The sequence below is a fragment of the Bufo bufo genome, chromosome 6 (assembly GCF_905171765.1).
Source record: "Bufo bufo chromosome 6, aBufBuf1.1, whole genome shotgun sequence".
Classification (NCBI taxonomy): domain Eukaryota; kingdom Metazoa; phylum Chordata; class Amphibia; order Anura; family Bufonidae; genus Bufo; species Bufo bufo.
The window spans coordinates 155,866,924-155,888,060 of NC_053394.1; positions in this window are offsets into that span (position 1 = coordinate 155,866,924).

Sequence of the window (21,137 nt, forward strand, 5' to 3'; positions counted from 1 at the left end):
GCATCCCGGAAAATATTGTTTCTGACAGGGGTGTGCAGTTTGTGTCCAAATTCTGGAGGGCCTTCTGTCAAAGATGTAAAATTTCACTGTCTTTTTCTTCCGCCTACCATCCTGAGAGTAATGGGCAGACTGAACGCCTTAATCAGTCTGTGGAACAGTTCTTGAGGTTGTATGTTGCTGATGACCAGCAATTATGGGTCAAATTCCTTCCGTTGGCTGAATTTGCTTTGAATAACCATGTCAATTCTTCTGCTGGGGTCTCCCCTTTCTTTTGTAACCATGGTTTTCATCCCCGTTTTCATTCTGGGTCGTCCATCTCCTCCTCTAACCCTGAAGCGGATAAACTCTCCTCCGAACTGTGCACAGTTTGGGCCCGGGTTCAATCGAACCTAGAAAAGGCTCAATGTTCTCAAAAACTCAAGGCCGATAGGAGACGTTCAAGGGGGGTAAACTTTCAGGTTGGGGATAAAGTATGGTTGTCCTCCAAGAATCTATCTCTCAAGGTAACTTCTAAAAAATTTGCTCCTCGTTTTATTGGACCATATAAGATCACGGAAGTGATTAACCCAGTATCTTTTAGGTTGGAGCTGCCTGAGTCATTCCACATTCATAATGTGTTCCATAAATCTCTGCTTAAAAAATATTTTGAACCGGTAGTATCATCAAAAGCCTCGCCTCCGCCGGTTCTTGTTAATGATGCTGTCGAGTATGTGGTGTCTAAAATAGTGGATGTCAGGAAGGTGCGTAATTCCTTGCAGTACCTGATTCACTGGAAGGGGTATGGACCTGAAGAGAGATCTTGGGTACCTGCCAGGGAGGTTCATGCTCCTAGACTTGTTTGTAAATTTCATTTAGAACACCCTGAAAAGCCATCGCCTGAAGTCTTGGGTCCGGTGGCCCCTCGTAAAAGGGGGGGTACTGTCACAGGGTTCCGAAGGTGCACTCGGTCCCCCATTGCCAGCAGAACTGTTGCTTAGCTTTTGGAATGAGGTTCTGTGTTTGACCTCATTCCCAGGGCGGCTTTACTAGCTGGGTGGCTCCCTGCTCCTAGTCTGCCTTGAGCGCCGAGCTGATCACTCGGTGCTCGACTGGTTGGTCTGTCGGTCATGTGACGCTGGCCACGTCACATGACCCTCACTCCCCACTATAAATACAGGCAGCCTGCTGGCTACAGGCTGCCTGTTAATTTCTAGGTTCCTGGCTATTTGTTGGACTGCTGAATACTTACCTGATCCTGTTCCCTGACCATCCTTTTGTCTGCTCCTCCTGTACTGCGCTTCTGTCCTGGTATTGTGACCTTGGCTCCCACCTGACTACTCTCTTAGGACTCCTCTTGTACTTCTCTGCTCTCCTGGTATTTATGACCCCGGCTTCTCCTGACAATTCTCTGCTAGCTCCATTTGTACTTTGCAGCTTTCCTGGTATTGACTCGGTCCGTTCACGTCCTGTTGTTTGTCTGTCTGTCATCCCTGCACTTACTCCAAGTTAGGGATTGCCGTCCAGTTGTCCCCTGTCATTAGGACTCGCGAGGCAAGTAGGCAGGGCCAGGGGTAAGGGTGGAGCGCAGTGGTCACTTCCCTCCCCCGTGTGTGTGTGTACGTGACCGTTACACACCCTTAAAGTGAATAACGTGTTGACGTCACATTATCATGACAACCATAATAAACATATCATCATGCGCAACAATTATCCACATTGTTGCTACATAGATCAAACGCAGTAATTATACATAGTACATATAAGGCCGAAAAAAGACATTTGTCCATCCAGTTCGGCCTGTTATCCTGCAAGTTGATCCAGAGGAAGGCAAAAAACCCTGTGAGGTAGAAGCCAATTTTCTCCACTTTAGGGAAATAAAAAATTTCTTCCCGACTCCAGTCATGCAATCAGAATAACTCCCTGGATCAACGACCCCTCTCTAGTAGCTATAGCCTGTAATATTATTACGCTCTAGAAACACATCCAGGCCCCTCTTGAATTCCTTTATTGTACTCACCATCACCACCTCCTCAGGCAGAGAGTTCCATAGTCTCACTGCTCTTACAGTAAAGAATCCTCTTCTATGTTTGTGTACAAACCTTCTTTCCTCCAGACGCAGAGGATGTCCCCTCGTCACAGTCACAGTCCTGGGGATAAATAGCTGATGGGATAGATCTCTGTACTGACCCCTGATATATTTATACATATTAATTAGATCTCCCCTCAGTCGTCTTTTTTCTAAAGTGAATAACCCTAATTTTGATAATCTTTCAGGGTACTGTAGTTGCCCCATTCCAGTTATTACTTTAGTTGCCCTCCTCTGAACCCTCTCTAGCTCTGCTATGTCTGCCTTGTTTACAGGAGCCCAGAACTGTACACAGTACTCCATGTGTGGTCTGACTAGCGATTTGTAAAGTGGTAGGACTATGTTCATATCACGGGAATCTATGCCCCTTTTGATGCAACCCATTATCTTGTTGGCCTTGGCAGCAGCTGCCTGACACTGGTTTTTGCTGCTTAGTTTGCTGTTTATTAAAATTCCTAGATCCTTTTCCATGTCAGTGTTACCGAGTGTTTTACCATTTAGTATGTACGGGTGACTTGCATTTTTCCTTCCCATGTGCATAACCTTACATTTATCAGTGTTAAACCTCATCTGCCACTTATCTGCCCAAGCCTCCAATCTATCCAGATCCCTCTGTAGTAGTATACTGTCCTCATCAGTGTAAATTACTTTACACAGTTTAGTGTCTTCTGCGAAAATTGATACTTTACTATGCAAGCCTTCTACAAGATCATTAATAAATATATTGAAGAGAATAGGGCCCAATACTGACCCCTGAGGTACCCCACTAGTGACAGTGACCCAATCTGAGTGTGTACCGTTAATAACCACCCTCTGTTTTCTATCACTCAGCCAGTTACTTACCCACATACAGATGTTTTCTCCCAGTCCGAGCATTCTCATTTTATATACTAACCTTTTATGCGGTACAGTGTCAAATGCTTTGGAGAAGTCCAGATATACGACATCCATTGATTCGCTGCTGTCAAGTCTAGAACTTACCTCCTCATAGAAACTGATTAAATTAGTTTGACATGACCGATCCCTCACGAAGCCATGCTGATATGGCGTTATTTGCTTATTTCCGTTGAGATGCTCTAATATAGCATCTCTCAGAAAACCTTCAAACAGTTTACCCACAACAGATGTTAAACTTACCGGCCTATAGTTTCCAGGCTCTGTTTTTGGCCCCTTTTTGAATATTGGCACCACATATGCCACGCGCCAATCCTGTGGGACATTCCCTGTCAGTATAGAGTCTGCAAATATCAGAAATAAGGGTCTGGCTATGACATTACTTAATTCCTTTAGGATACGGGGGTGTATGCCATCCGGTCCTGGCGATTTGTCTATTTTAATCTTTTTAAGCCGCTGATGTACTTCTTCCTGGGTCAGACAGGACACTTTTAATGGGGAATTTATTTTTGCATTCTGCATGTCATCTGCAGTACCTGATTCACTGGAAGGGGTATGGACCTGAAGAGAGATCTTGGGTACCTGCCAGGGAGGTTCATGCTCCTAGACTTGTTTGTAAATTTCATTTAGAACACCCTGAAAAGCCATCGCCTGAAGTCTTGGGTCCGGTGGCCCCTCGTAAAATGGGGGGTACTGTCACGGGGTTCCGAAGGTGCACTCGGTCCCCCATTGCCAGCAGAACTGTTGCTTAGCTTTTGGAATGAGGTTCTGTGTTTGACCTCATTCCCAGGGCGGCTTTACTAGCTGGGTGGCTCCCTGCTCCTAGTCTGCCTTGAGCGCCGAGCTGATCACTCGGTGCTCGACTGGTTGGTCTGTCGGTCATGTGACGCTGGCCACGTCACATGACCCTCACTCCCCACTATAAATACAGGCAGCCTGCTGGCTACAGGTTGCCTGTTAATTTCTAGGTTCCTGGCTATTTGTTGGACTGCTGAATACTTACCTGATCCTGTTCCCTGACCATCCTTTTGTCTGCTCCTCCTGTACTGCGCTTCCGTCCTGGTATTGTGACCTTGGCTCCCACCTGACTACTCTCTTAGGACTCCTCTTGTACTTCTTCAAATTATCAATGCCTCTCAGTGTTGCAACTTGCCCATTTAGAGACTCGATCTGCGATTCCAAATTTGCTCACATCTAGAACAAAGATATACACCCTTGAACTCCTGTTCCAGGACTGCATACATCATGCAAGATGTGCACTGGACTGCGTTGTAAATTGTGCAACACATACTAAATGGGGATTACAACAGTAAAAAAGTAAAACAGTATAAATGATTTAGATTTAGACCCTGTCTGCTGTAGTTGAAGGACCACGTAAAATAAAGCCAACAACACACAAGGAAATTATATCCAACCTTAGTTTCCAAACTCCTTTTCTTAAACTCCTTATTTTTTAACTCCACTTAATAAGAAGCCACTTAGTAGAGCAATACAGTTGCAATGGAATTACAGTACAACTGAATATTACATTGCTAATATATAACAGCAACTGAATATTACATTTTTATATCCGTCAAAAAAATAAATAAATCTGTAAATCAATGAAAAGAGAAAAGAGAGAAAGCTGACAGTATAAGGCAGATACAAGCAGCATCCATAGAAATCTCATGTTATATAGGATTTTTCACATATAGATAGGAGCTAGCTTTGTCTTGTATTTTTTCTTTTTCTTTTTTCTGTGACTGAAGAGGGAAAAAAATTATGTTTATAAAAAAGAGATAATCTTATCTAATTATTATTTAAAAAAAACATGTTGTATTTCACAAAAATGCATTTAAGTCATACTCTCAATTGAGACCTCTAGGTTCCAGAGTTTGCAAGGTATGTATCCAGAAACGTTCTCGTTTTTTAAGCATGAGCACCCTGTTGCCACCTCTTCGTGGTGGCAACACTTGCTCAATGATTTGGAATCTAAGTTGTGAAACATTGTGAGAACATCTATCAAAATGAAGGGGAACTGGCAACAACAGATTTTTCTTCAGTGTAGTGGATTTATGATTGCTAAATCTATCCTTCATTCCGGTTGATGTCTCACCAATGTATATAAGGCCACACGGGCACTTTAACAGATAAATAACAAAATTGCTGTCACAGGTAAAAAAAACTTGTACAGGGAATTTTTTACCAGTGTGCGGATGAGAAAAAGTTTCACCTCTAATGACCGCCGAACAATGGACGCACTGTAAACAAGGAAAGGTACCCTTTTTTGGAGTGGTAAGAAAAAGCTGGCGTTGCATGTTAATGGTGCCACCTATGTCTGCTTTTACAATGGTATCACGAATATTTTTAGTTCTCTTATAGCAGATCATGCAGGACATCACAAAATTCAACAATGTCTGGGTAGGCTGCACGCATAATTCCCCAATGCTTATTTATAACATGGCAAAATTTATTCATCCACGGATGATATTTCACAATGAAGGGTAAACGTTTGTTAACCCTACTGAACTTTTGAATCTCCAATTGACTAGTACATTTCTGGAATTCAGAGTCTAACAGAGGTCTAGGATAGCCTCTGGAAGAGAACTTCTCTGCCATCTCACTCAATCTAATATCCCTAACAGGTTCATCTGATACAATTCTCTTTACCCGCTTAAACTGCGAGTACGGTAAAGATTTCTTGACAAATGGTGAATGGTTACTTGAATAATGTAACAAACTATTCTCATCAGTTTTTTTTATATATAAATCAGTATGTATCTGATTGTCCTGACCCTCTTTGAGAGAGTAGGGGCTGCTGGAGCTTGCCGCCGCACAGGCACGTCTTCGTGTCTGTGACGTTGCCAACTCCGCCCCCAGAGAAGAAGAAGAAGCGAGCGCCAGCCAGCCACTGCCAGGGGGGCCCTCCCTCACACCGTGGCTGCCGTAATTCAACTTCTGCCCACACACAGCCAAGATCTCACCCGTCCCAGTGGGAGCAGAGATGTGCTAGCCTGGAGAAATGTGCTATTGGGGGGTGGGGTAGAATGAGAGATGTGCATGTGCTGGAGAAATGTGCCATGGGGGGGCTGAGGAGGAAGGAGAGATGTGCTGCTGCCACTGGAGGGATAGAAATGTGCCATTCGGGGGGGGGGGGGGGGATAGAGGGGGGAAGTGTGCTGCCATGGAGGGGGGGTATTTTATACTGGTACATTATGGTGGCACTATGGGAACATTAGCTCAACTGGGGGCATTACAAGGGGGTATTTTTTGCACTGTCTAATATAAGGAGAATTATTACTACTGGGGGGGGGGGGCATTATGGTGGGCTTTATTACTCCCCCATGGTATGACCCCCTAGTAGCAGCACCAGCTTCTCCTTATTCTGAAATCTTTCTCATTAGGATAAAACACATCAGCTCCACCTAGCCCCCCGACCAAAGTGTTGATTTGGTGTCTGAGATCCCCAAGGGCCAAGCCAAGTAATTGTAAGTTTTCATGTGAAATATATTTATGTTATACACATATAGCATACACTGCGCCCCACAATATATAGTTTCTTCTGTATGAACATCCACAAATTAAATCTCCAGACTGATTCATGAACCAGATGTGTGGGCCAGCCACGATTGACCCCTTTAACCCCGGGCCTGTTTTCACCTTCCTGCCCAGGCCATTTTTTGCAAATCTGACATGTGTCACTTTATGTGGTGATAACTTTAAAACGCTTTTACTTATACAGGCCATTCTGAGATTGTTTTCTCGTCATATCATGACAGTGGTAAAAATTAGTTTAAATAAAATCATTTTTATTCATAAAAAATACCAAATTTACCAAAAATTTGGAAAAATTAGCAAATTTCAATTTCTATACTTTCATAATAGATAGTAATACCTTCAAAAATAGTAATTACTTTACATTCCCAATATGTCGGGAACGTTAGAAGGCTTAGAAGTTTGGAAGCAAATCTTGAAATTTTTCGGAAAATTTCCAAAACCCACTTTTTAAGGACCAGTTCAGGTCTGAATTCACATTGTGAGGCTTACATAATAGAAACCACCCAAAAATGACCCCATTTTAGAAACTACACCGCTCAAGGTATACAAAACAGATTTTACTAACTTTGTTAACCCTTTAGGTGTTCCACAAGAATTAATGGAAAATGGAGATTTTACATTTTAATCCATTTTTTCCAGTAGCAAAGCAAGGGTTAACAGCCAAATCAAACTCAATATTTATTACCCTGATTCTGCGGTTTACAGAAACACCCCACATGTGATCGTAAACTGCTGTACGGGCACACGGCATGGCGCAGTAGGAAAGGAACGCCATATGGTTTTTGGAAGGCAAATTTAGCTGAACTGGTTTTTAGATGCCATGTCCCATTTGAAGCCCCCCTGATGCACCCCTACAGTAGAAACTCAAAAAAGTGACCACATTTTGGAAACTACGGGATAAGGTGCCAGTTTTATTGGTCCTATTTTGGGGTACATATGATTTTTAATTGCTCTATATTACGTTTTTTGTGAGGCAAGGTAACCAAAAAATGGATGTTTTGGCACCGTTTGTTTTTTTTACAGCGTTTACCTGAGGGATTAGGTCATGTGAATTTTTTATAGAGCAGATCGTTACGTACGTGGCAATACCTAATATGTCTACTTTTTCTTATTTATTTAAGTTTTACACAATAATAGCATTTTTGAAACCAAAATAATGATATTTTAGTGTCTCTATAGTGTGAGAGCCATAGCTTTTTTATTTTTTGACCGATTCTCTTAGGTAGGGTCTCATTTTTTGTGGGATGAAGTGCCGGTCTGATTGGTACTATTTCGGGGGGCATACGCCTTTTTTATCACCTGCTGTTGCAATTTTTGTGATGTAATGTGACAAAAATGCCCTTTTTTTTTACACAGTTTTTTATTTTTATTTTTTTACGGTGTTCATCTGAGGGGTTAGGTCATGTGATATTTTTATAGAGCTGGTTGTTCCGGACGTGGTGATACCTAAGGCTACTTTCACACTTGCGTCAGAGAGATCGGGCAAGCACTTCCGTCGCCGGAACTGCCTGCCGGATCAGGCAAAATGTATGCTAACTGATGGCATTAGTAAGACTGATCAGGATCCTGATCAGTCTTAAAAATGCCTGATCAGTCGAAAAAATGCATTGAAATGCCAGATCCGTCTTTCCGGTGTCATCCGGCAAAAACGGATCCGGCATTTATTTTTTCACCTTTTTTTCAGTATGCGCATGTGCATACCGGAAGGACGGATCCGGCATTCCGGTATTCTGAATGCCGGATCCGGCACTAATACATTCCTATGGGAAAAAATGCCGGATCCGGCATTCAGGCAAGTCTTCAGTTTTTTTAGCCGGAGATAAAACCGTAGCATGCTACGGTTTTCTCTTTTGCCTGATCAGTCAAAACGACTGAACTGAAGACATCCTGATGCAAACTGAACGGATTACTCTCCATTCAGAATGCATGGGGATAAAACTGATCAGTTCTTTTCCGGTATAAAGCCCATGTGACGGAACTCTATGCCGGAAAAGAAAAACGCAAGTGTGAAAGTAGCCTAATATGTATATTTTTTTATGTATTTCACTTTAGCACAATAATAGCAGTTTTGAAACAAAAAAATTATGTTTTAGTGTCTCCATGTTCTGAGAGCTATAATTATTTTTTTTTTGGGCGATTGTCTTAGGTAGGGGCTAATTTTTAGCGGGAGGAGGTGACGGTTTTATTGATACCATTTTGTGGGACATACGCCTTTTTGATCGTTTGGTGTTGCACTTTTTGTGATGTAAGGTGACAAAAATTGCTTTTTTTTACACCATTTTTATTTTAAAAGTTTTATGGTGTTTATCGGACAGGGTGGATCATGTGATATATTTATAGAGCCGGTCATTACGGACACGGCGATACCTAATATGTGTGGGTTTTGGTTTTTTTTTCTGTTTTTTATTATAAAATAAGAGGAAAGGGGCATTTTTTTTCTTTTTTACTTTATTAATTTTATAACTTTATTAATTTTATTAAAAACACATTTTTTTTTACTTTTTTTCTTTCCTTTATTTATGACATTCACTTTTGGGGGTCTGATCCCCTCTGCAATGCATTACAATACATCTGTATTGTAATGCATTGCCTGTTAGCGTATGACACTGCGTCATACACTAACAGGTTGCCTAGGAGACCCAGCCTGAGGCTGGATCTCCTCGGCTCCCGTAGAAGGCAGTTCCCGATGCCATGCAAGGCATTGGGCAGCCTCTGAACAGCATCGGGCTGCCTTGTGTTGCATCGGGTCCCCGCCACAGCAGCGCGGGGACTCGATGTGATCACTCACCCGACACAAACCCCTTCTATGTCGCGGTCAGCGCGGACCACGGCATAGAAGGGGTTAATCCACCGGCATCGGCTTTCACATCGATGCCGGCGGATACAGCAGGGGCCCGGCTACCACGGACTGCCGGGCCCCTGCAGTGATCACGCGCTCACCGCTCTGGTGCCCACGCGATCACTAAGACGTACTATTACGTCAAATTGCAGGAACGCAGTGGTTCCCATGATGTAGTAGTACGTCATAGGTCAGAAAGGTGTTAAACTTTTTATTGTTTTTATTTATGACAGTACTGTTTTATGGTTTTATCGATCTCACTGACAAGACACTCCTAGTGAGGTAGGAGGGAGGAGCCGCAGGCAGCCACTGGTGTCCCCCTCCTGTACTCTTGGAGTGATATAGGGTAAACTGAAATGTTGTATTATTAAATTCACTTTAAGGTTCCATTCACACATCCGCAAATGGGTCTGCATCCGTTCCGCAATTTTGCGGAACGGGTGCGGACCCATTCATTTTCTATGGGGAGGGAATGGATGCGGACAGCACACAGTGTGCTGTCCGCATCCGCATTTGCGGAGCACGGCCCCGATCTTCGCGTCTGCAGCTCCGCAAAAGATAGAACATCTCCTATTCTTGTCCGCAGCTTGCGGCATTTCTATAGGGGTGCCGGGCAGGTGTGTTGCGGATCCGCAATTTGCAGGTCCACAACACACCACGGACGTGTGAATGGAGCCTAATACTTAAATATAAAAATAGACTTGTACATAACTATATATATTTTTTAAGTATATTGTAAGATTACTGGGCCAAGATGAAGCGATCCTATCTCAGTGGTTCTCAGAAAAGGAAAAAAGCAGAAGAAAAAACAAGGAAGTTGTAGACCTATCCAAAACTAGCATCATTCTTTCAACCACATTGAGAATCACAGCAAGTTGAAGCTTCAACATCCAGTGATGGAACTCCTTTACCACCAGCCACAGAAATAGTAGAGGAAGCTGAAGGTCATGGATCCAAGTCTCTTCTGTGGAAGCACAGATGCCATGTGGAAGTGAACCAGTCACCACTGAAACTGCAGCAGAAAGCACTAATTCTGCTGTTTACATGAGTATTATTTTACCACCGGAAAATGTAGACATTACTGATGTTTTAAGTGATGACCCAGCATTGTGGCCTACTGCAATTTCTGATGCCCAAAGAATGGAGTTAGTGAAGAGAGGCCCCAAGCAAATTATGGACATTGTCTTTCCACAGAACAAATCAGCAACTCCAAGACGTTTTACAAAAGAAAAATATTTCATTCAAGTAGGCAATGGAGACAAAATTCTCCGTACATGGCTGGTTTACTCTGAGAAAGTAGATAAAGTATTTTGTTTCTGCTGTGTCGTATTTGGAAAACGGGATATCACAATATCCAAAGATGGGTTTAACAAGTGGAATAATATCCATTCATACCTGAGAGAACATGAGCACTCTGCTGCTAATGAGAAGTGCATGCAGGACTGGCATAGCCTACGCGCAGGGATGTGTGCAAAAAGGACAGTCGATAGTGCCAACATGCAGCAGATTGAACTGGAAAAAACCTACTGGTGCTCTAATCTAACAAGGATAATAGACATTATTTGTCATTTTGCGCAACGCAATCTGGCCTTACATGAAAGTACAGATAGACTATATCATCCCCACAATGGTAATTTTCTTGGCTTGGTGGAGCTTCTTGCTAAATATGACTCTGCCCTGCACCAGTCATACTTTGAATTTAGTAATACTGGATGCTGCCAAATCTTCCGTTTTTTTCTGTCAAATTTTTTGGCGTTTACAGAGAATCGATGTTTTTTTTAGTTCCTCTACACAGCGGTGGGCTATCTTGAAGCAGAACTGCCCTCGTCTCACTGTCAAACCCCTCTCTGACACTTGATGGGAGTGTCGGGTTCTGCGCTTTAACCTAGGGGATGCTGTTTCTGCACGTGAAGATCTTGTCATCCATGCAACAACAAAGAAAGATGATGTGACAGCTGCAGAGACTAAGAGCCTTTCCGAGGAGATATCTTCAGGTCAATTCACTCTCTGCACTGTGGTGTGGTATGATGTTTTGTACCACATTAATCGTGCCAGCAAGCTCTTACAGAGTCCAAGTATTAGGATGGATGTCCTAACAAAAGAAATTGAAGTAGCACTGGAATTCTTGCAAGAATACAGAGATTCTGGTTTTGAATCAGCCCATTCCATTGCTAAAGACTTGGGAGAAGAAATAGGTGTGGAATTTGTGTTGCCCATCAAGAGAAAAAGAACAAAAAGAAGAATGTTTGACTATGAGGGAATAGATGAGGTGAACTGCACCCCAGAAGAACATATAAAACGAGTTTTCTTTCTAACCCTGATTGATGTTGCCCTGACAAGCATAAAAGAAAGATTTACTCAAGTAAACACTTTCTACAATCTTTTCGGTTTCCTCTTTAGTACAAAGGAGATGAAGGCTGCTAAAGATCAACAAAGACTGGAAGATTGTTGTAAACACTTCTCAGAAGAAATGGGGGACATTGATCCTAATGACTTGAAGCTAGAAATAATTACTGCCATAAGAAGCATGCCTGATGACGTATCTGATTCCACCCTGAATATGTTAAATCACATATACAGAGCAAACCTTTTGGATCTGTACCCAAATCTCAGTGTGGCCTTTCGTATCCTCCTGAGTGTGCCAGTTACAGTGGCATCCGGAAAGAGAAGCTTCTCACGTTTAAAGCTAATTAAGAACTATTTACGATCCTCCATGTCACAAGATCGGCTAAATGGTCTGGATGGAGATTGCAATTGAGCAAGACATTTGCAGAAAACTAGATTTCTCAAAATTGATAGAAGAGTTTGCCTCAGCTAAAGCCAGGAAGGTTCACTTTTAAGAAGTCATAAAACTTTATTTCAAAGCAATAATTTTGTTGGTTCTTAAACCATTGCACTTTAAAGTATTTCTTTTTGCTTGATGTTGCAGTATTTTTTCATCTAACGTTAAGTTAAGTTAAAACATTTATTCATGTTAAATTATTTGTTTATAATAATTCTATTTATTTATATTTGTTTATAATAATTCTATTTATTTCTATATGGTCATTCTAATTATTTTGATGGAAACAATTTTGTTATAGCTGATGTTGATGTTGCATTTACTTACCTGGGCTGACTTTTTTTTAATTCCCATGTCATAGTTGATGTAATTGCACATATAATTTAAGAGCACTTTACTTATTTTCAGACCACTTTAGAAATGTTTGTTCATATGCCATAGGTTAATTTTGATTTAGCGAACTTATATTTATCTGAACATTTGTTAGAGTCCAGTTTCAGGAATCATTTTTATTTGACTACTGCACGGTATGGTTTACATTGTGTTTTTGTTTGTAGTGTGTTATGTCCCCATTTGGGAGAAAATACCAAATTTTTCCCTACAGCTAAGTAGGTTTTAAGCCTACCCAAAAAATCTAACTGCACTGTTTATTTGGAAAAATACTTTGGTACTTGGAAATTTTTATATTTGTTTCCTTTTTTGTTGCATTTATTTTTTGTAATAATAAATATTACAGAAATGTTTACTTGTACATGTTGCTTTGCCACTTGCATTTGTTTATAATACGGGATGATAAAGTCAGCAAGTGTCATGGGGGGGGGGGGGGGAAGGGCCTTATTGTTTTTCGCCCCAGGCCCCCATTTCACCTAGAACTGACCCTGCTGAAGGCCCCAATGGGTAATTCTGTCTTCTTTTGATCTTTAGAAATTCCAACTCCCCGTTACCATTATTTTTGTGTGTTACAAGCTGATATCTAAAGGGGTTGTTTTTGTAATTTTCTTATCCATTTTCACAGCTTCATCCCAAATACAATCCTAGATGTCAAATATCATCCACCAGGCTGGGATCTTCCACCTCAGTTTTGATTTCCTTACAGCACAGAACTATCTAAGATAACTTTGTGAACCTTTGCTGATTGTAGAGACATCTTGTTGGTGATATATACAATCATGCAAATCGTCCTATACCATGAAATTTTCTTCTGTGCTTAGTTCATGACTTCTGTTGTACTTTCACACAATTTCATTTCACTTAATAGAGAATGGTGTAATTAGCAAATTTCCAAATCACCTCATTTAAAAAATATGTCTGCATCCACCTGAAAAAAATTGTAAAGTCATGGCCACCAGAGGTCTCACTTCCACTTCCGTTGCATTCCTGATAGGAGCACCTGATTCTCACAGCTTTAATTACCGCTGAGAGCTCATTATGTATTCAGCCAGCGTCAGAGAGGAGGGCTTGGGCGGCCCCCTGGGCATGGGCCCACCTGGAAATTTCCCTGTAAGGTCTATGGCCAATTCGCCCCTGTCAGAAATTGATGTTGGACAAGAGAGCCTGGATCACAATGTTCATTCTAGTTGATCCCAAAGGTGTTAGATAGGGTTGAGGTCAGGGCTCTGTGCGGCCAGTCAAGTTTTTCAACAACAAACTCACCGAACCATGGCTTTATGGACCTTGCTTTGTGCACTGGGGCCAGTCATACTGGGACAGAAGCGTCAATTTTGACGTAAATTTGTTTTCCCTTAGTCCTAACAGCAGCACAAGTGGGGGGGTATTCGCCCCTGTGAAGCTGGTCAGGACAGGCGGAATTTTTGCTGAATAAAATTCTGCATCTCTAGTAATTAATTAATTAATTAACTCCCCCCTCCTTATATAGGCCGCCCTCACACAGGGCTAGTTGCTTTTTTTAACAAGTAAACATAACAGCATAGAGGGAGGGATATTTGTGTGCTGCTGTTAGGACTAAGGGAAAACAAATTTACGTCAAAATTGACGCTTCCCTTTCGTCCTAACCAGCAGCACAAGTGGGGAAGTAGCAAGGAACCTCACACAAATCTTGGGAGGGCAAAGGACTAGCACTAAGTAGCTAATAATCCCACAGGAGTTAGAGAGCTGACCTATGGACGAGCAGCATCTAACACGGACCGTCCAAAGGCTGTTCCCTCAGAACGCCTATTCTCTAGGCGGTAATGGGCGATAAAGGTGTTTTGCGTGCTCCACGAGGCAGCCGCACAAATTTGCTCTAAGGGGATTAGCTTCCTTTCCGCATATGATGTAGAAACTGCCCTTGTAGAATGGGCAGATAAGAAAGATGGCGGTGGTAAGTCTTGGGACGTAAAAGTCAGCTTAATAGCGTCCTTAATCCATCTGCTCAAGGTGGGCTTGGAAACCTTGAGCCCTTTATTGTTCCCCGAATAAGAGATCAGCAGGTTTTCTGATCTCCTGAACTCTTCCGTTCTATTCAAATAAATTCTAAGGACTCTTGGGATGTCCAAGGAAAGTAATCTCTCCTCCTCAGGAGAGTTAGAGGTAGGAGAGAACACCGGCAGTGTTATCGTCTGGTTGGTGTTCGCAAACGAAGGAACCTTTGGTAAAAAGGTAGGCAGAAATCTTAACAGGACCTTGTCCTGCAGAAAACTTAAGTATGGTTCCGCTGCCCCCAGAGCCTGGAGCTCCCCAACCCTCTTGGCTGATGTTATGGCCAAGAGAAAGGTAACCTTGAGGGAAAGGTACTTTAAGTCTACCTGTTCCAAAGGCTCGAAGGGGGGGGAGCACAACCCCCTTAGGACCACTGGCAGCTCCCACTCAGGGATTGGTCTCTGGATGCTGGGCCTAAGCCTCTGAGCACCCTTAAGGAACCTCTTAATTAGGGGGTCCTGAGAAATTGGCATACCAAGGCATGCTGACAAGGCAGCGACGTGAGCTCTCAATGTAGATGGGCTTAGACCCTTGTCTAGACCATCTTGCAGGAATTGAAGAATCTCAGAGAGAGGAGGATCTGAGGAAACTACCTCTCTATCCGTGCACCATCGCATAAATATCTTGAATATGCGGGAATATTTCTGATTCGTAGAATCCGCTCTGGAGTGAGAGATTGTTCTCAGGACCTCCACCGAAAGCCCTCTAGCTTCTAGAAGGGACCGGTCAGTCTCCAGGCTGTCAGACTGAGCCTCCTCAGATCTAGACAGGGACCTGTGTCCTGATACACAAGGTCCTGTATTAGGGGAAGTCTCCAATAATTGCCCTGACTCATCTGCATGAGCTGGGTGAACCAAGACCTCTTCGGCCAGAATGGGATGATGGCTATCACTGAGGTCTGGTCTTGCTTGATCTTCATCAATACCCTTGGTATCATGGAAATTGGAGGGAATACATAGGCCAGCCTGAACCTCCATGTTATGGACAGAGCATCTATCGCTACCGGATTGTCCTCCTTGTACAAGGAGCAGAATTTGCTTACTTTGGCGTTCAGACGGGTTGCCATCAAATCGATCTCTGGAGTCCCCCAGCGTTGGACTATCCTGGAGAAGATGTTGTCGTTCAGGGACCATTCTCCTGGTACCGGAAGGCCCCGACTTAGACGATCTGCTACTATATTGAGATCCCCTCTGATGTGAACTGCCACTAGATGAGATAGATTGCTCTCTGCCCAAGATAAAATCAATCCCACCTCCCTCAGGAGGGTCCGGGATCTCGTTCCTCCCTGTCTGTTTAGATAAGCAACCACAGTCGTGTTGTCGGTCCGTACTCTCACGGCTTGACCTTGGATGAGAGGTGAGAAGTGATTGAGGGCTAACCTCACCGCCCTTAGCTCCCTCAGATTGGACGACAGGAGTCTCTCCTGAGGATTCCAGGTATTCTGAACTGTATTGTGTCCCAGATGGGCTCCCCAGCCCAGAAGGGAGGCGTCCGTGGTCAGGATCACCCAAGTAGGTTGGGTTAGAGGCATTCCATCCACTAGGTTCTTCCACCACCTGAGGGAAGAACGGACTTCTGCAGACAGGGAGTGATTCTGTCATGGTCTTACCTGCTTGCTGCTCTCCTTCGTTTGACATGTGCTGGCGGCCATCTTGGTTTCTGGGTTTCTTGTAGCCTTCCACCCTGCAGCTCCTCCTTCCCCTGGGAGGAGCTGGATGCCTAGCTCATATATATAGGAGGTCTGTGGCTTCAGTTCCTTGCTTGGTCCTCTTGTGTTCACATGCTTCTAAGACTGCTGCTGCTTCTGGTTCCTGATCCTGGCTTCGTCTGACTACCCTGCTGGTTCCTGATCCTGGCTTCGTCTGACTACCCTTCTGGTTCCTGACCTCTGGCTTCGCAAAGACTCTGCTCGGTTTCACCATCCGTTTGGACTTTTGCTTTACAGCTTTATTTTCAATAAAGCCTTCTTATTTTCACTTATCTCTTGTTGTACGTCTGGTTCATGGTTCCGTGACATTAGGACCAAGCCATGAATTCTGACGGTACAGGGCCATCCTCTCTACCCACGCTGGTTGCCAGACTTGATCAGCAGGATCACCTGTTGGGTCGGTTCGCTGTGGCGTTGCAAACCCTGCTTGAACGCACGGCTCATTTCGCTCCCGTTGCCGATGGGTCGGTTGTCGCTCCTGGGCTCGCTCCTACTGCCGCTCCGGTTGTTGCGCCAGAGTCTACCCCGACACCTGTTGTTGCGCCTGCGGTGTTTCGGGGTATGACCGGTTCTGCCCCTCTTCCACAGCGCTTTGGGGGAGAGCCAACTCAGTGCCGAGGTTTCCTTAACCAGGTGGGCATTTATTTCGAGTTGCTGCCACATGCCTTTCCTACTGAGAGATCAAAGGTGGGCTTCTTGATCTCGCTGCTCTCGGACAAGGCCTTGGCCTGGGCCAGCCCTTCATGGGAGAACAACAATCCGGTGGTTGCCGAGTTTTCCGGTTTTGTTGCTTCTCTTCGGAAGGTATTCGATGTGCCGGCTCGTGCTGCCTCTGCTGCGAAGCTCCTTATGTCCATCAGACAGGGTTCACGATCCGTAGCTGAATACGCCATTGAGTTTCGTACCCTGGCAGCAGAGGTGGGCTGGAATAATGAGGCTCTGGTCGCTGCTTTCTCTCATGGTCTCTCGGATGCCTTGAAGGATGAGGTTGCAGCTTAGGACCTACCAGTTGAGCTCGAGTCTCTTATTTCTTTCCTGATTTTGATTGACACCAGACTCAGGGAGAGACCTTCCTTTAAGGAGAACCTGCGGAGGTCTTCTAACAGATTGGTGCCTACGTTTGCTGTCCCACCCGTGCCTCCCTCTCCTCCCACGCCTCCTGGGGATGACTTGTCTGGGGGTGAACCCATGCAGCTGGGGTTTGCTCGCCTGTCCGAGGGGGAGAGGGCACTCCGGAGACGTGAGGGCCGATGCATGTACTGTGGTCTCGGTGGGCATTTTCGGTTGGCATGTCCGAACCGTCCGGGAGACGCTCGTACCCTGAGATCCTGTCGGGGGCAGATCTTGGGTGGAGTCTCCTCGTCCCCGGTTTCCCGTGTTGACAAACCACTGATCAATGTTGTCCTCTCCTGGGTCGGGGGCTCGGTGACGACCCAGGCGTTGGTGGACTCTGGTGCTGGTGGTTTGTTCATTGATAGTGTGTTCGCTGCCGCCAATTCCATTCCTCTGCAGGCTCGAGGTTCCCCACTGGCTCTTGAGGCGATAGACGGCAGACCCCTTCTGCCGCCACACGTGACTCATGAGACCCTTCCAGTGGGGATAGCCATTGGTGCCGTTCACAGAGAGTCGGTCTGCCTCCAGGTTATTTCGTCTCCACACTACTCGGTGGTCTTGGGGTACCCCTGGCTCCAGAAGCATAATCCGACTTTCGATTGGAGATCGGTCGAGATCCTCTCGTGGTCACCGCAGTGTGGGGCTAGTTGCATCCATGGGTCTGTCAAGTTGCTGTGTACTTCCTCGGACTCTCTGTTGCCTCCTGAATATGAGGAGTACCGGGATGTATTCGATAAGGTGCGCGCGGTTGCCCTACCTCCGCACCGCCCATATGATTGTGCCATAGAGTTACAATCTGGTGCCGTTCCTCCTCGTGGCAAAGTCTATCCACTGTCGGTAGCGGAGAATGAGGCCATGGAGGAGTACGTGAGGGAGGCGCTTTCACGCGGACACATTCGCAAATCTTCGTCCCCGGCAGGGGCTGGATTTTTCTTTGTGAAAAAGAAGGGCGGTGAGTTGAGGCCTTGCATCGATTACAGGGGTCTCAATCGCATCACGATCAAGAACGCTTACCCGATACCCTTGATTTCCGAGCTGTTCGATCGCCTTAAAGGGGCCACGGTCTTTACCAAACTCGACCTGAGGGCGGCATATAACCTGGTAAGGATCAAGGCGGGCGATGAGTGGAAGACCGCGTTTAACACCAGGACCGGTCATTACGAATCCTTGGTTATGCCCTTTGGGTTGTGCAATGCGCCCGCAGTCTTTCAGGAATTCATCAACGATGTTTTCCGTGACCTGTTGCAGCAGTGTGTGGTAGTCTATTTGGATGACATCTTGGTATATTCTGAATCCATGGAGGCCCACATTCTGGATGTCAGACGAGTGTTGCAACGGTTACGAGAGAACAAGCTGTTCGGTAAGCTTGAGAAATGCGAATTTCACCGATCCCAGGTAACCTTCTTAGGTTACATCATTTCCGCTGAGGGGTTCTCCATGGATCCTGAGAAGGTTTCGGCTGTCTTACAGTGGCCCCAGCCCAGTGGTCTTCGTTCCCTGCAGCGCTTTTTGGGCTTCGCCAATTATTATCGGAAGTTCATCAGGGACTTTTCCATGCTGGCCAAGCCTCTCACGGATCTGACCAGGAAGGGCAGTAATTCCCAGGTCTGGCCGCTCGAGGCCATCCGAGCTTTTGAGGCCCTAAAGTCCGCCTTTGTGTCGGCTCCGATTCTGTCGCATCCCAACCCTGGGTTGCCCTTTGTCCTCGAGGTGGACGCGTCTGAGACGGGAGTAGGCGCCCTTCTGTCTCAGCGTAGAACACCAGAGGGTCCTCTGCTTCCTTGTGGGTTTTACTCCCGGAAACTGTCTTCCGCGGAGTGCAACTATCAGATTGGTGACAGGGAGTTATTGGCCATCGTGCAGGCCCTTAAAGAATGGAGGCACTTGCTCGAGGGTTCGGTGGTTCCGGTTCTCATCCTGACGGACCACAAGAATCTGACCTACCTTTCTGAGGCCAAGAGATTGACACCACGACAGGCCAGATGGGCTCTGTTCTTGTCACGTTTTAATTACGTGGTCTCCTACCTACCCGGTTCCAAGAACATCAGGGCGGATGCCTTATCACGGCAGTACTCCGAGCTGTCCAGGGAGGAGTCGATTCCGACTTCGGTCATACCTCCGAATCAGATCCTGGCCGCCATTCGCACCAGCCTGACCTCTCCCCTGGGTGAGCAGATTTTGGCGGCTCAATCTGGTGCTCCCTCTGGGAGACCCAACGGCAGATGTTTTGTGCCTGAGGAGTTGCGCACTCGGTTGTTGCGAACCTACCATAACTCCAAGACCGCGGGGCATCCTGGAAAGAATCAGCTGTCCTGGGCTGTTTCACGTCTGTTCTGGTGGCCTTCCCTACGTTCCGACATCGCCGCATATGTAGCGGCATGCTCCGTTTGTGCCCAGAGTAAGTCCCCTCGGCACCTTCCGTTGGGCCTTCTGCAACCCATAGCCACCGGGGAGCGTCCATGGTCACACCTGGGGATGGATTTCATTGTGGACCTCCCTGCATCCCGAGGCCATACGGTCATTCTCATGATTGTGGATCGGTTTTCCAAAATGTGCCACTGTGTTCCTCTCAAGAAGTTACCCTCTGCACAAGAGTTGGCCACGATTTTTGCCAGGGAGGTCTTCCGGTTGCACGGTTTGCCTAAGGAGATTGTGTCGGATCGGGGGAGTCAGTTTGTGTCCAGGTTCTGGCGCGCCTTTTGCTACCAGTTGGGGATTCATCTCTCCTTCTCCTCGGCCTACCACCCTCAGTCCAATGGGGCCGCAGAACGATCCAATCAGGCCTTGGAGCAATTCCTTCGTTGCTATGTCTCCGATCACCAAGACAATTGGGTTGACCTCCTGCCTTGGGCTGAGTTTGCCAGGAACACGGCGGTGAACTCTTCCTCTGGGACGTCTCCCTTCATGGCCAATTATGGGTTCCAACCTGCCGTGTTACCGGAGGTATTCTCTCCCCAGGATATTCCGGCTGTGGAGGATCACCTTTCCGTCCTACGTGCTTCTTGGGTACAGATCCAGAAGTCCCTTGAGGTCTCTGCGCAGCGCCAGAGACTCCAGGCTGATCGCAGACGAGCGCCTGCTCCTTCCTACCAGGTCGGAGACCGTGTATGGTTGTCCACCCGCAACCTCAACCTTCGAGTGCCCACTCCCAAGCTGGCGCCTCGCTTTGTTGGTCCCTTCCGAGTGCTTCGTAGGGTAAACCCGGTAGCCTATGCCCTTGCGCTTCCTCCTGGCATGCGGATCTCCAACGTGTTTCATGTCTCCCTGTTGAAGCCACTGGTGTGTAATCGTTTCACTTCCTCGGTTCCTCGGCCTCGTCCGGTCCAAGTGGGCAATCGTGAGGAATATGAGGTGAGCAATATCCTGGACTCACGCCTGGTCCGCGGTCGGTTGCAGTTTTTGGTCCATTGGCGTGGTTATGGTCCAGAGGAGCGTTCCTGGGTTCCCTCCGCAGATGTCCATGCTCCTGCCTTGCTCCGAGCCTTCCACGCACGCTTCCCTCAGAAACCGTTTTGTGCTCCGCGGAGGAGGGGCCCTTGAGGGGGAGGTACTGTCATGGTCTTACCTGCTTGCTGCTCTCCTTCGTTTGACATGTGCTGGCGGCCATCTTGGTTTCTGGGTTTCTTGTAGCCTTCCACCCTGCAGCTCCTCCTTCCCCTGGGAGGAGCTGGATGCCTAGCTCATATATATAGGAGGTCTGTGGCTTCAGTTCCTTGCTTGGTCCTCTTGTGTTCACATGCTTCTAAGACTGCTGCTGCTTCTGGTTCCTGATCCTGGCTTC